This window comes from Narcine bancroftii, chromosome 3 (genome assembly GCF_036971445.1).
Source record: "Narcine bancroftii isolate sNarBan1 chromosome 3, sNarBan1.hap1, whole genome shotgun sequence".
Taxonomy (NCBI): domain Eukaryota; kingdom Metazoa; phylum Chordata; class Chondrichthyes; order Torpediniformes; family Narcinidae; genus Narcine; species Narcine bancroftii.
Genome location: NC_091471.1, coordinates 230,602,051 through 230,619,015, shown reverse-complemented (window position 1 = coordinate 230,619,015; position 16,965 = coordinate 230,602,051). Strand labels below are relative to the sequence as shown.

At 36.1% G+C, this 16,965-nt stretch overlaps 1 protein-coding gene across 1 annotated transcript in view; it reads left to right on the top strand.

Annotated features, from left to right (window-relative positions):
• The window catches only part of LOC138756764 (protein kinase C alpha type-like), a 97,400-nt gene that overhangs the window by 3,548 nt on the left and 76,887 nt on the right, over positions 1 to 16,965 (top strand). The gene's annotated exons all lie outside the window — the stretch shown is intronic.

Genomic DNA, 16,965 nt, shown 5'->3' with positions numbered 1-16,965 from the left:
CATCCCGTCCCCCCCATCCCGTCACACACTCCTGGGGTGGGACACAGAATGAAGCTCCCTCTCCTGTCACACATTCCTGGGGTGGGACATAGAGTGAAGCCCCCTCTCCCCTGTTCCGCCACACTCTCCTGGGGTGGGACACAGAGTGAAGCCCCCTCTTCCCTGTCCCGCTGCACACTCCCGGGGTGGGACACAGAGTGAAGCCCCCTCTCCCCTGTCCCGCCACACACTCCTGGCGTGGGACACAGTATGAAGTTCCCTCTCCCCCTGACCCGTCACACACTCCCGGGGTGGGACACAGAGTGAAGACCCCTCCACAATGGTTGAGACTGGGTTAACCCAGTCCTCAGTGAATCCATGTTTGTGGGAATTTAAGCAGTGAGTTATTTAACGATTCTCCCTGTGGGATGTTGTAAATTGGGTTAATTGGATGTGTTCCTTTGGATTGTGCCTGACCTAAATTATAGCAATCTGATGGATTGTCACCTCTTACACATGCTCACAGACATTCGCACACACATACACACACAGATGCACACTTACACATGGACGGACACGCACGGAGGGAAACTCGCACTCACAGACACTCACCCTCATGCACACTGGTACGAGCCCAGAGGACCCCAAAACCCAGGAGCAATAGTTATTCACCAAGGCAAATGGTTACTTAAACAAAAGTTGCTTTTAATTATCTTTAAACATGAAAACAGGATCAAATTTTATCTTATCTATTTTAACTCCTTCTAATTCTAAGTGCACGTGTATGTAATGTGTGTGTGTAAGTTCAGAAAAGTCCAAATGCACTTCTCATTCATCCAAGTTTACTGGTTACAGGCAATTCTTATACTGTGCACAGAATTTAACATTTATAAAGTTCACAAGGCTTTGGTACTTGAAAGGTAAATGGTTACCATTCAGGAAGGCTCTTGTTGGTTTTCTGAGAGAGATTTGTTGTTCCTGGACCCAAACCGATCCCTTTTAATCAGCTACATCAGTGTCTTGCCAAAGAAACTTGCACCCTCAGGGTTCTCTGGATGATAATCTCTTTCAGGTCATTACGGATTTCCTTTTTGTTTCCCTTATTTCAAGTAAAGCATTAAGCAACCAGTCCTCTCCTCTTGTATGGACCACAAGGGTTTTGACCAGGCTGAACTAAGAACTCATAACCCATTTTCAAAATGGGGTTTTTCCACAAGCTTGCCAGGTTGTCCTGTTCCAGTCCCAGCTGCTGCTGCTGCTGACTCTCTCTCTCTCTCTCTCTCTCTCTCTCTCTCTCTCTCTCTCTCTCTCTCTCTCTCTGAGAAGCCTGTTTGACTCTCTCTGCTTGCAAAACCACATGACCCTCTTAGAACAGCAAACTGCCCTCAGACGGCTTGCGGCTCTGGATCCAATCTTCTGAGTTCTTTCATTTGTTGCTTTCCAAAACAACAATCCATTAGTGAAGTCCCTTGGGCACTCCCCAAAGCATTTGCAAAGGTGTTCTGAGCTGGCCTGTCTGGCTTGAGCAGAGCTCCAGTATTTTAAATGAGATCTGCTTTGAAGTGTTTATATGTGACCTACTCTTTAAAAAAAAAACTGCCCCATTTTCCCCTACAACCTTGAGTTGATATTCAGTTATTACTAAACTGACTTTACAATCAATAAAGTGATAACAGTACACAATATATAACATGTTATAACAATATAACCAAATGTTGAGAGTAAATATTTCTATACACTATCAATTTTAACATCCTGACAGACAATCTGCTGTCACATTATTTCTACCTTTTTTTTTTTGAAACTTTATTTATTAATTTTAACATATAAAGAAAGTAAGTAATACACGTACAAAAAAAAAATACAAAATAAAGTAATACAAGTATAATATAACATAGTTAATACAATACCAATCTCGGCATCTCCCCCTAACAACTAAAAACTAAGACTAAGAAAAAAAAACTATTTTTAACCCCTAAACCCCCCCTCCCCACCCCCACGATAAAGAGTAAAAATTAATACTATTAGTATAATAATAATAAAAAAAATAAAAAATATATATCTTAAAAAAAAGATCAATATATATATAAAAACAAACAAAAAAAACAAAACAAAAAAGGTATTAATTAAGTATTAATTATTAATCCAAAAATTTTTATTATATAAAAATATATATGAAAAAACAAAAACAAAAAGAACTTAAACGAAAATAATTAATTCAAACTTATTTAAATTGTATATAATCAATAAATGGGGTCGACTTTAACTCATAAAAAGACATCTTATCTTGTATAGAAAAAGATATTCTTTCCATAACCAAACAAAACTTCATCTCTGAATACCACCTATCTAAAGACAATACATTTCTATTCTTCCAAGTAATCGCTATACATTTCTTGGCCACTGCCAGCGCTAAATAAATAAAAGAGATCTGGTAATTATCTAATTCTAAATCAATCAACGGTTGCATATTCCCTAATAAAAATATATCAGGGTCTAATACAATATGAAGATTATATAAATTATTAAATACAGATTGAATACCTTTCCAAAATTGTTGTAACCGATCACACAACCAAACAGCATGTAAAAAAGTACCAGAAACATGATCACAACGAAAACAAAGATCTGACTTACTGAAACCAAATTTTTAAAATTTTTCGGATGTTAAATATAATTGATGTATAAAACTATAATTAATCATCACCAATCTAGCATTAATCAATTTTCGAACACTATTACGGCAAATTTCAGACCAATCTTCTTCAGTTATTGTTAAATTTAAATCTTTTTCCCATTTCATTTTATCTTTATCCCAATCTATTTTACTTTCACTTTCCAACAAAATATGATACAAACCTGATATATAACCCTTTTTTGGAAATGAGAACACGTATTTCTCAAAATCAGTTTCAGACAGTAAATTCATTTGACGACCGCATACCTGTTTTACAAAAGATCTTAACTGATAATACACAAATATAGAATGACCACTTATATCAAATCTCTTTTGCAATTCTACAAAAGAACAAAAATTATCTTCTAGAAAACAGTCAGATAAATTATGTATTCCTTTCTCCTCCCATTGTTTCAAAATAGTATTAGATACCGTGAAAGGAACAAGTTGATTATTATATAATGGTAATCTTCCCAACCACTTATTTTTTAATCCCATTTTGTGTAATTTACTTGTCCATAAGTTCATTAAATGTTTCAATATTGGTACATCATAAGTTCGTAACAAATTTTTATTCCATCAAAATAAAAATTCATTCGAAAATTTTTCAGAAATAACTGCCAATTCTATCTGTGCCCCACTAGGCGTATCTTGTGTGGCCATTAATGCGCTAAGAAATCTAAATTGAGCTGCTTCATAATAAAATTGAAAATTAGGTAGCCGTAACCCTCCAAATTGAAAATCCCACATCAATTTTTTCAACGCCACCCTAAGAAATTTTCCTTTCCACAAAAAATCCCTAATTACTTTATATAGATCCCTAAAAAATCTTTTTTGTAAACAATAGGGAATTGATTGAAATAAATATTGTACACGAGGAAAAATATTCATTTTTATAGTATTAATTCTTCCTAATAAACCGAAAGGTAAATCTTTCCATTTAACTAAATCTGCCTTAATGTTCTTCATTAAAGGAAAATAATTAAGTGAATGTAAATTTTGGTAGTCAGTATTAACATTAATTCCCAAATATTTAATTTGTTTCGTCCACTTCAAATTCGTAATATTTCTAAACATTGAATAATCATCTTTACTAATTGATAAAATTTCACTTTTAGTCCAATTAACCTTATAACCAGATAATTGACCATAAATCTCTAAGGAATCTTGAAGTGCTGGCAGAGAAACATCGGGATCCACCAAATACAGCAAAACATCATCCGCAAATAAATTTATTTTATAAACTTCATTCAAGACTCTCATACCTTTGATACTCTCATTCTGACGTATTAATTGTGCTAAAGGTTCAATAACTAAAGCAAACAAGGCAGGTGATAATGGACATCCTTGTCTAGTAGATCTTGTTAAATTAAAGGATTCTGAAAGCAAACCATTAGTAACAACTCTAGCTTTCGGACCATTATACAAAGCCCTAATCATACCAATAAATGAGAGACCAAACGAAAACTTTTCAAGTACTTTAAATAAAAACTTCCATTCTACTCTATCGAATGCCTTTTCTGCATCCAATGAAACCACCATTGGATAATTCTTCTGAGATTTAGATCTATTTATCAAAGTAATTAATCGTAGAATATTATCCGAAGCATACCTATTTTTTATAAAACCTGTTTGATCAAGATGTATTATCTTTGGTAAATACTGAGCCAACCTATTAGCCATAACTTTAGCCACTATTTTATAATCTACATTTAACAAAGATATAGGATGATAAGAAGCTACCTGTAAAGGATCTTTATCTTTTTTTGGTATAACTGTAATTATAGCATTAGAACAAGACTCAGGTAATTGAAAAGTATCATAAAATTGTTGTATTACATTCTTAAATAAAGAAGGTATATCAACATAAAAAGTCTTTTAAAACTCAATAGAAAAACCATCTCCACCAGGCGCTTTTCCATTTGGCATATCTTTTATAGCCATTTCAATTTCACTATCCGTAAAAGGTTTATCTAACTCTTGTCTATCTTCTTGAGATAACTGTGGTAAATTAATATTTTTCAAAAAAGAGTCTATTGCATCTTCTTTTATCTCTTTACATTCAGTCAAATAAAGTTTTTTGTAAAAATTACAAAATTCATCATTAATTTCTTTTTGACTAAAAGTAATACCCAATTTATTTCTAATAGCTGGTATAATCCTAGATAACTGTTCTTTTTTTTAACTGCCAAGCTAATACTTTATGAGCTTTCTCACCCCATTCATAAAATTTATTTTTTGAACGATTCAACAAACATTCAAATCGATATGACTGTAACTTATTATACTTCAACTTTAAATTAGTTATTTGGATCTTTTGGAATTCAGTAGCTTTCTTTTGAAATTCTTTTTCACAGATTGTTATTTTCTTCTCCAAATCCTCAATTTCTCTAACACTCTCTTTCTTCAGTTTAGATGCATAACTGATAATTTGACCTCATAAAAAAACTTTCATTGCGTCCCACAAAACAAACTGATCAGAAACAGAGTGAACATTATTAGCAATGAAATCCTCAATTTGTTTTCTCAAATAAACAATAAATTCTGGCTTTTGTAATAACATAGCATTAAATCTCCATCTTAAAGTATGTTGTGTAACTTGAGAACTTTGATATTCCAATAATAACAATGAATGATCTGAAACTAACCTCGCCTTATAATCCACAGATATAACCTTATCCTGTAAATGTGCCAAAATTAAAAAATAATCAAGTCTTGAAAAAGAATTATGTCGAGAAGAATAAAAAGAAAAATCTTTCTGTGTAGGGTTAAATCTACGCCAAATATCAACTAAATTCAAATCTTTCATCATATTAGCCATATGTATCGCCATCTTAGATTTCTTAATTACCTTTGGATACTTATCCAATAACGGTTCTAATACCATATTTAAATCCCCCCCCAATCATCACATTGGAATTAGCTTGTCCCAATAATAAAGATATTTCTGTAATAAAAGCAGTATCTTCAACATTTGGAGCATAAACATCAATCAAAGTCCAGGCTTCATTAGAAATCATACAATTCAACTTAAGTAGTCTTCCTCCATTTTTCTCCTCATCTTGCAGTTGAAACGGTAAATTCTTATGTACCAAAACCACAACTCCTTTTGCCTTTGAATTAAATGAAGAATAGAAGACTTGTCTAACCCAGTCCCGCTTACATTATTTCTACCTCTGATATGATTATTTTGTAGATTATATTCTTGTAATATTAAACTCCAGTTTAATAATATTCTGTTTTTATTCTTCATTTTATTCAAAAAAACCTGAGGATTGTGGTCAGTAAATATCACAATTGGTTTATGAGAGGTACCGAGATATACATCAAAATTCTGCAGTGCAAATATTATAGACAACAGTTCTTTCTCAATAGTGGAATAGTTCCTTTGATGAACATTGAATTTTTTTGAAAAATAGGCAACTGGATGGTCAATTTCATTGGTTTTGTAATAAAACTGCACCTGCTGCTCCCTCACTGGCATCCACTGCTACAGAAAATGGTCTGTCAAAATTAGGAGATTTTAACACAGGGCTATGGCACAGCATCTCCTTGAAATTTCCCAGAGTTCTCTGATGATCTTTAGTCCACACAAATTTCTCCCCTTTCTTCAAAAGTTTGGTTCAAGGAAGAGCAACCTCAGCAAAATTTCATATAATATCCTGCCATTCCTAAATACCTTCTCACTGCTTTCTTGCCATTGGGAATAGGAAACTCAGAAAATTGCATTCATCTTAGCTTGAATAAGTGTAACTTTGCCATGACCAACTACATGTCCTAAGTATGACACAGTGGCATTTGTAAATTGACTTTTTGCTAAATGGACAGTTAAGTTTGCTTTGGATAATTTTGCAAACAATTTGTCCAATTCCCTTAGATGTTCTTCCCATGTATCACTTTTTGTGACCAAGTCATCAATATAAGCATCTGTATGAGTTAACCCTTGGATTACCGAATTAATAATCTTCTGGAATGTTGCAGGGGCATTTTTCATGCCAAAAGGTAACACATTCTACTCATATAAACCGGATGGAGTTATAAAGGCCGAAATATTCTTTCCTCTCTCACACACCAGTTACCCTTCAACAAATCCAAGTTACCCTTCAACAAATCCAATTTAGTAAGAAATTTAGCTTTTCCAATTTTATCAATAGTCATCTATTCTTGGAATAGGATAAGTATCTGTTTTAGTTAATGAATTAACCTTCCTGTATTCTGTACTGAACCTAACAGTTCCATCTGGTTTTGGCACCAGAATACAAGGAGAATTCCAATCTGAGTTTGAAGGTCTAATAATATAATTTCTCAACATATATTCCACATCCTGATCCATGATTTTACTTCCTGTCTTAAAATTCATCACGAGCTTTCCTGTCAAATAAATGCTTCATTTTACCCTGAGCCATTTCTAAATTCTCTTGAGCCAAAGTCCACACTTTTTGTAGCCTATCTTTAAATTTAGAAACATAATCCAGCAAGTCCAACTGCACATCCTCATTAACCCACTGTTCTTTTATCAACATTAAAGGGCCTCTAACCTGATGTCCAACACAATTTCAAAAGGGCTGAAACCTAATGACTCCTGCACAGCCTCTCTTGCTGTAAATAACAATAAATGCATACCTTTGTCCTAATCTTTCCCATTCTCCAAACAACAAATCCTCATCATATTTTTTTTGTATATTTTATTTATTAAAGATATAGTATAGAGGCAAATAAAGAAATACAAATATACAAAACTTTTTCTCCCTTTTATTCCCCCTCCCTCATAAACCCCCCCCCCTCCCCAATAACTACGCATGTATCATCATTTACTTATTGCTATGATGTGTACCCTCTCTTTCTGGGGAGAAAGAAAAACCTTATTACATTACTAAACCCATATGTTTCATGTATGGATCCCATACCTTAATTAAAAAAGAATAATTATCTTGTAAGTTATCTTTTCCAATGGAATGGACGATCGCATCTCAGAATCCCATCTCTGAATATTCCACTCAATTTCTTTTTTCCAAGTACTTGCAATACACTGCCTAGCCACTGCTAAAGCCAGTCGAATAAATGCAAGTTGGGAATTCTCCAATTTTAAACCCAAAATCAATATTGTACTGTATCCAAGTAAAAATAACATTGGGTCAAGTTCCAATTTAAACTTAATCAGGCCTTCCAAAAATTCTACACCAAAAAGGTTTCACCTTTTTGCAAAGCCAGACTGAGTGTAGAAAAGAACCATTAGTTCTTTATGCCGAAAACATAAATCAGAAGAACTAAATCCAAATTTCTTTAACTTCTCAGGAGTTAAATACAGCTGATGAAGAATATTATAATGAACCAATCTATATCTCACCTTTATAAATGTAGTCATACTGTCTTCACACACAATCATCCATTCGTCCTGAGATATTGGAATAACTTAAGTCTTCCTCCCATTTAATTCCTGAATTATACAGATCTGACTTCCTCATTTTACATTGTAACAAAGTGTACAATTCTGAAATAAATCCTTTCTTGCCTCCTTCTGTGATTAAAGCTTCAAAGTTCGTTTGCTTAGGTAACTTTAACTCGTGTCCAAAATTATCTAACAATAAAGCACGAACTTCATAGTATGCAAACAGTGTATTTGACATAATTCCAAATTTTTCTTTAAGTCTGTTGAATGAAAGAAAAGAACCAGCTTCATAAGTCTTGTACCAACTTGATACCTTACTGTTCCCATGATTTCAAATATTGATTGTTCATTGAAAAAGAGAAGAATTTATTCTGGTACAATGGAGTCCTGGCAGAAATTTTACCTTTAGTTCCAACAATCTGATTCCTATTATGCCATATCTCCATTAAGTGTTTCAACATGGGTAAATTATCATTTTGTAAAAAACAAGGATTCTATTTATAAATCAGTTGATCGACATTTTATGCCACAAGTTGGGCCATCTCCACTTTAGCGCATATCAAAGGACGAACAGTATCAAACATCCTATTGATGAATTTTAACTGGGCTGCTTCATCATAATTTTGAAAATGTGGTAATTGTAGTCCCCCTAAAGCATTACCTCCAAGTCAATTTTTGTAATGAGACTCTCGCCAACTTACCCTTCCACAAGAACAATCATACTAAAGCATTTAAGTCCTTAAAATTTTTTGGGAAGTTTACAAGTAATTGATTGAAATAAATTTTCTATTTGTGGAAAGATATTCATTTTTATACAATTAACACATCCTATCAAAGTTATTGGTAAGTCTTTCCATCTATTTGTCATATTTAATTTTACTCAATAAAGGCAGATAACTTAACGTATAAATGTTGATAATCAACATCCACAATGATCCCTAAATATTTAATATTATCAGACCACCAAAGTAGAGTTTTTTGTTTAAAAGCTGAATAATCCTCTACCAATGGCATGATGTCACTTTTCACCCAGTTAACTTTATATCCTGACATTTTATCAAACTGCTCTAATTGTGCTTGCAGATGTCCCAAAGATTGCTCAGGGTGTGTTAAATATACTAAAACATCATCTGCAAACAAATTAATGTGTTTACCTTAATACCTTTAATATTTTCATCCTGTCTAATCATGAGCCAATGGTTCGATGACCAATGCAAATAAGGCTGGTGATGAAGGACAGCCCTGCCTGGTCAATCTAGTCAGTGCAAAAGAAGAAGATATTTTCCCATTTGTCACCACCCTAGCCAATGGATTTTTATATAATGCTTTCACCCAACCAGTAAAGAGTGGTCCCAATTTAAATTTCTGTAATACTTTAAATAAAAAATTCCATTCCACTCTATCAAATGCTTTTTCTGCATCTAAAGCCATTATCATGGGTTGGTTGGGTTGCTCCCAAGAGGCATTGATCAAAGAAATCAACTTCACAATATTATCCTTTGAATTTCTGTTTTTAAATAAACCCAGCCTGATCTACATAGAAACATAGAAGATAGGAGCAGGAGTAGGTAATTTGGCCCTTCGAGCCTGGCTGATCTTAAAGTTCAGTACACCGTGCCCGCCTTCTCTCCGTTACCCCTAATTCCCTTATACTGAAGAAATATATCTAATTCCCTCTTAAATATATTTAATGAACCTGCCTTTACTGCTCTCTGTGGCAATTAATTCCACAAAGAATTCCAATAGATTTGTCGAGCACGATTTACCTTTTGTAAATCCATGTTAACTCTGTCCGATCCCTTCTCTGCTAGTCATATACTCCGCTATTACATCCTTAACAATGGATTCCATCATTTTGCCCACTACTGATGTAAGGCTCACCGGCCTATAATTCCCCGCTTTTTCTCTACCCCCCTTTTTAAATAGTGGGGTAACATTAGCTACCCTCCAATCCATGGATACTGATCCTGAGTCTATCGAGTTCTGGAAAATAATTCTTAAAGCATCTGCTATCTGAATGTCCACTTCTTTAAGTACCCTAGGATGTAGATTATCAGGCCCTTGGGATTTATCGGCCTTCAATCCCTTCAATTTCCTCATGGTTCCCCATGAACCAACTTCAGCAAAAACTTACCAATCTGTTAGCCAAAACCTTTGCCACTATTTTGTAGTCTACATTCAGTAAAGAAATCGGTCAATAAGATCCAACCTTTAATGGATCTCTATTTTTTTTTGGAATTACAGTAATCAGTGTCTGAGAAAAAGATTCCAGAAAAGAACCAGTTTCGGTTGCCCGATTCACAACTTTCATTAATATAGGGAACAATAAGTCAAAAAAATTCAGAGGTAAAACCATCCTCGCCTGGGGATTTCCCCCGAGTCATAGATTGCATGGCCTCTTTAAATTCCATCTCATTAAATGGAATATCTAACTCCTTAATCTCTTTATCTTCCAACATTGGCATACCTAAATTAGACAAAAATGTATCAATTCGAACCAGAAGTATATAAATCTTTATAAAATGAACAAAATTCATCATTAATCACCTGTTTATAAGTAACAGTTGCATCTTTTCTAACAGCATTAATAGTCCTCGAAGTCTGTTCAGTTTTCAATTGCCATGCCAGGATCTTATGGGCACGTTCACCTAACTGATAATAAAGTTGTTTAGATCTCTAGAACAGTTTCTCAAATTGATACATTTGTAAAGTATTATTATCTTAACTTTAACTTAGTTAACTGAGCTTTTTTTTCTTCCATTATGTTGCAATATACTTCCTTTTCCAATTTATCAATTTTCTTCTCCAAATCCTGACTCTCTGCCAAATATTGTTCTTAACTTTGGCTGAGTAACTAATGATCTGGCCCCTCAAATGCACGTTTAAAGCATCCCATAACACGAAATACACTGCACCTTCATTTATTTGCAAAAATTGTTTTTATATGTTCCCGTATATAATCGATGAATTCAGGTTGTTTCAACAATGCTGAGTTAAATCTCCAACGATATGCTGTTGCAGCTCTGTCACCACCTGTACAAGAAAGTGATAATATAACCATATAACCATATACAGCACAGAACAGGCCAGTTTGGCCCTACTAGTCCATGCCAGAACAAATCCCCACCTTCCTAGTCCCACTGACCAGCACCTGGTCCATACCCCTCTAATCCTTTTCCCTCCATGTAATTATCCAGTCTTTCCTTAAATGTAAATAACATTCCTGCTTCAACCACCTCCGTCGGAAGCTTATTCCACATCCCAACCACCCTTTGCGTGAAGAAATTTCCCCTCATGTTCCCCTTATAATTTTCCCCCTTCAATCTCAAACCATGGCCTCTGGTTTGAATATCTCCCACTCTTATTGAAAAAGCCTATCCACGTTGACTCTTTCTGTCCCTTTTAAAATCTTGAACATCTCCATCAAATCCCCCCTCAATCTTCTACGCTCCAGAGAAAAAAGCCCCAGGCTGCTCAACCTTTCTCTGTAACTCAAACCCTGAAATCCTGTCAACATTTTCGTGATCCTTCTCTGCACTCTCTCTATTTTGTTTGTATCCTTCCTATAATTTGGTGACCAAAACTGCACACAGTATTCCAAATTTGGCCTCACCAATGCTTTGTACAATTTCATCATAACATCCCAACTCTTGAATTCAGTACTCCGATTTATGAAGGCCAACAATCCAAATGCCTTCTTCACCACTCTATCTACCTGAGTATCAACTTTGAGGGTACTATTTACCATAACTCCTAAATCCCTTTGTTGCTCTGCACTCCTCAATTGTCTACCATTTAATGTATATGACCTATTTAGATTTGCCTTTCCAAAATGCAACACTTCACACTTATCCGTATTAAATTCCATCAGCCTTTTCTCAGTCCACTCCTCTAGCTTTCCTATATCTCTTTAAGCTACGGTAATCTTCCTCACTGACCACAATACCACCAATCTTTGTATCATCTGCAAACTTACTTATCCAATTCACCACCCCTTCTTCCAGATCGTTAATATATATAACAAACAATAGTGGACCCAGGACCGATCCCTGAGGAACTCCATTAGTCACCGGCCTCCAATTTGACAAACAATTTTCTACCACTACTCTCTGACACCTCCCATCCAACCATTGCTGAATCCATTTCACTACCTCCTTATTTATACCTAATACCTCCACCTTTTTTCCTAACCTCCTGTGGGGAACTTTGTCAAAAGCTTTACTAAAGTCTAAATAGACAACATCCACAGCCTTCCCTTCATCAATCTTTTTTGTAACCCCCTCGAAAAACTCTATAAGGTTTGTTAAGCATGATCTACCCCTGACAAAACCATGCTGACTACTACCTATCAATCCCTGTTCTTCCAAATATTTGTAAATGCCATCCCTCAGCTTTCCATCAACTTACCCACCACAGACGTCAGACCCACAGGTCTATAATTTCCAGGCTTACATTTGGACCCTTTCTTAAACAGCGGAACAACATGAGCCACCCTCCAATCCTCTGGCACTACCTCTGTTAATGGCCCCACTATCTGTACACTAATCTCCCTGAGTGTCCTTGGGAATACTTTGTCCGGACACGGAGATTTGTCCACCTTTATCTTTTTTAACACTGCCATCACTACCTCCTCGGTTATCCTTATATGATTCATGACCTCCCCACTATTTTTCTTTACTTCAACTGGTACAAATTTTTTTCCCTAGTGAATACCGAGGAAAATAAATCATTTAAAATTTCCCCAATCTCCTCTGACTTCTCACGCAGCCTACCCTCCCTATCTACAAGGGGTCCAATTCTATCCCTCCACTAATCTTTAACTTTTAATGTACCTATAGAAACCCTTTGGATTTATTCTTACTCTGCCTGCCAAAGCCTCTTCGTGCCTCTTTTTGGCCTTTCTAATTTCTTTCTTAAGATTTTTTCTACACTCCTTGTAGTCCTCTTTCAATTTCTCAGCACCCTGCTGTTTATACCTCTTGTACACCTCCCTCTTTCTCCTAACCAAATTTCTAATATTCCTCGAAAACCAAGGCTCCCTATAGTAAAGAGTGATCAGACAATATCCTACTTTTATATTCAACCTGAGTAAATCTACCTTGCAATTGTGCTGATACTAAAAATAAGTCAATTCTGAAATAAGATTCATGTCTATCTGAATAAAAAGATTTAACTTCCTCCAAATCTCTATCATATTCAGCTCTTTCATTGACAACTGTTAGGCCATTTTTGTTTTACCCAACATTTCTGGAGATTTATCCAATAAGGGGTCCATTCAACAATTGAAATCACCCCCCACCAAAGCATTATCATTTGCCTGATTTAAATTTTAAAAAAAAAGCCTCTCTCATCATCCACATTAGGTGCATAAACATTCATTAATGTCCAGGCCTCTGAAAAAAATCTTACAAATTACCACTAACACTCTACCTGCTGTTGCAAAAACTGAAACCAATGTAAAAGATAACTTTTTATGTATTAGAATAGCAACACCTCTTACTTTGGAATTAAAAGCCGTTGCTATAGCATGCCCAACCCAGTCTCTTTTCAACTTCTGGTGTTCCTTTTCAGTCAAGTGATTTTCTTGTAAGAATGCAATATCAATCTTCATCTTCTTGATATTAGCTAACACCCATTTTCTTTTAATCCGGTTATTAACCCCATTAACATTAAAAGTTGCAAAATTCAAATTACCCATAAGCCTTAAGTCTCCCCTGGAGGGGCACCCCTCACAGCTCAAAATTAAAAAGAAAAAACTCTTTAAAAATTAACAAAATAAAACCCCCCAAAAAAACCTTTGGGAAAAAAAAACCAAAAATTACAACAATGTAAGTGTAGAATTCCCTCCCCCCCTTCCCTCAATTACACGGTAGTGACAATGCCACAAGTGGCTGATGACTTCGTAAGAGTTGACATCTGAGCCACCCCCTACCCGAAGAGAACAAGCAATAATCAAAAGATACAATTACATCAAGTATGATAAGCTACCTCTAATGCACGGTTAACCTGATTATCATCATTATCAATATCAATCTGTTGTCGTGTCTCCATCTCTCTTTTCTCAGATATCACCACTTGTTGTTGAGGGACTGATCTTGACCCTGCTTATTAAATAGTAAAGAATTATCAAAAAACTGAGACTGGAAATTTCCATAAAAGTCCTTCAACACTGCAAGGTAATGGAATGCAAACTTGTACCCTTTCTGCCACAAAACATTTTTAGCTGTATTAAACTCCTTACGACATTTAATAATATCTTGACTAAAATCAGCATTAAAGAAAACTCTTATTCTGAACAATCAATGGACTCTGGTTACGTCTGGTATTCTGAACTGGAAGTCTCAAAATTTTCTCTTGGTTTTGATACCGTATGCACCGGATCAAAATGGATTGAGGACCCTGGCCAGGATATGGTTCTCGTCTAACCACCCAGAGCACTCTATCCAATTCCAGTCCATCTGGAAATTCCTCCATTCTTAAAACCTCAGGAATACTTGTTCGGAAAAACTGCAGCAGATTCGGACCCTCAATGTCTTCTAGTAATCCCACAATCTTAACGTTATTCCTTCGGCTTTGATTTTCCAAAGTATCAATCTTTTTTCAGTAAATCTGTCTTCTGCACTTCCCAACCAGTAAACAAATCTTCTATCTGATCAGCTCTTTCTTTATATTGATGCATCTCATCTTTACATTCAAGAAAGGATTCTTCAAGATTTTTGAAATGATCTTGCACCTTATCAACTGATCGAAGACATTTACTCACATCCATTTTAACAGTAGAAATTTCTCCCTGTATCTCGGACATCGTACCTCTCATTTCAGTAAATCCATGATTCATTTGCATAGCCAAACTTCCAATCCAATTAACTATATCGTTTAAAACAGGATAAATGGATGATAAATCTGATTTAGGTAAAGCAAACTTCTTCATTTTAGGCCTACCCTCCATTAAGCTTGCAGTCTCCTCCAGTAACTGTACTTCAGCACGGGGACTTCTTCTTCCTTCTACCCCTCCATCAATGAAACAGTTGGACCACCCAACTGCGGGTACGGACCCCACCCCCCAGCCCAGGGTTGCTAGGCTGGTGGAGGTCGGGTCCCTCTGCAGCCTGAGCCCAATCAGTCATTGTGCGCATGCGTGAAGCGTCCTCCTCGTCGGGAGAAGGTTGTTGTCAGACACCGGCACCATTTTGCGCCGTGGGACGCAAGACTGGCGTCGGAGTCAACTGTACCTTGCCCAGCAATGTCCGTTGAGGTTGGGGAGGAGCTGCACTCGAGCCTGGAGGCTCACTTTGCAAGGTAGGCTGGATTTCTTCCACACTTCCAGCTTGTTTAACTGTTGATTTCTTCCCAACGTGTTTTAATTTTCCTCATAGTTGTAAGGCGGGTATATTCACCAGTACTTTAAGTATCTTTAAAAATGTTTCCAAAATTTGTAATTTGGGTTTTAATTAGTTCTGTCAGGGGGAGGTGTTTTTCCATGTACTCTTCCTACGCCATCATGCCTCCCCCCATTATATTTTTGAGTAGAATGAAATCTTTCCAAAACTCCCTGAGTTTCAGGATGGTACACAGATGAAGTGATCTGTTTTATTCCCAACTCATAAATCAACTGCTGAAACAACCCAGACATAAAGTTAAATCCTTCATCGCTCTGGATCCCTTCAGATAATCCACAAACTGTGAAAAATCTTTCCAGAGCCTTTATCACCATTTTGGCTTTAATATTCCTTAATGATATAGCCTCTGGAAATCTCGATTGTTAACAAGTACTGATTTCCAAACTTAGATTTTGGCAGGGGACCTACACAATCCACAATAACCCTAGTGAAAGGTTCCCCCACAACAGGAATAGGTTGTAATGGAGCTACTGTAGGACCCTGGTTAGGTTTCCCCACAACCTGACAAATGTGACATGTCCTGCACCAGTTCACAACATCCTTCCTCAAACCAGGCCTGAAAAATTGTCTTAAAATCTTATTCATGGTTTTCTTTACACCAAAATGACCATCCAAAGGTGTCCTGTGGGCTAGATTTAAAATTTCCTTCTGGTAATTTCTAGGAACAACCACCTGATGAATCGCCCCCCCCCCCCACCCCCCACTCTTCATTAGCAGGAATATCAAGAGCTCTCCATTTCCTCATCAACAATTCATCCTTCAAGTCATATCCACAAGCCATTTCTTTAATCTCCTGTTCACTTACTGCTTTGTCCCTCAAGTCGATAAGATCTGTATCTGTCCTCTTCTGCTGAATTAACTCTTTCCTTGACAAAGAGAAATCCTTACTCTCACAATTACCTGCTCTTTCAAAACTATTTCAGAAGCACTGGGCAAGTCTCTATCAACTGGATATTCCTGTGTTCTCATAATTTACTTAGACAAAGAACTTCTAATGGCACATGCAGGATATATCCCGCAATCCTCTTCAACCTTATCCTTACTTGGCCGATTTGTTAATCTCAAAACTGACCCAACTTTATCCTTTGCCAAATCTTTCCCTAATAAATACGAGACCCCCTGCATGGGTAACTGTGAAATTACTCCTACTACAACAGGTCCTTTAACTAATTCTGAATTCAGCACTATGTTGTGAAGAGATATCGACTCCACCTCACCTCCAGTACCTTTAATCAAAGTTGTCTCCCCTGTGTCAGTCTTCTGATCAAGATTTAAAACATTTTCCAACAACAGTGACTGAGCAGCTCCAGTGTCTCCTTTACTGAAACCAAGCCCTGTGACGCTCAAGGTTTGAAAACATCCATGACATCCTTACCAGGTTTGATCTCCTTAAATTCGACTGTCTGAATACATGCTTCTGGTAAAACCTTCTTTTCTTGTATCTTTTTCAACACTAGACAATTCACAATAACGTGACCAGGTTTGTTACAAAAATGACATACAAATCCAGAAGGTCTGTC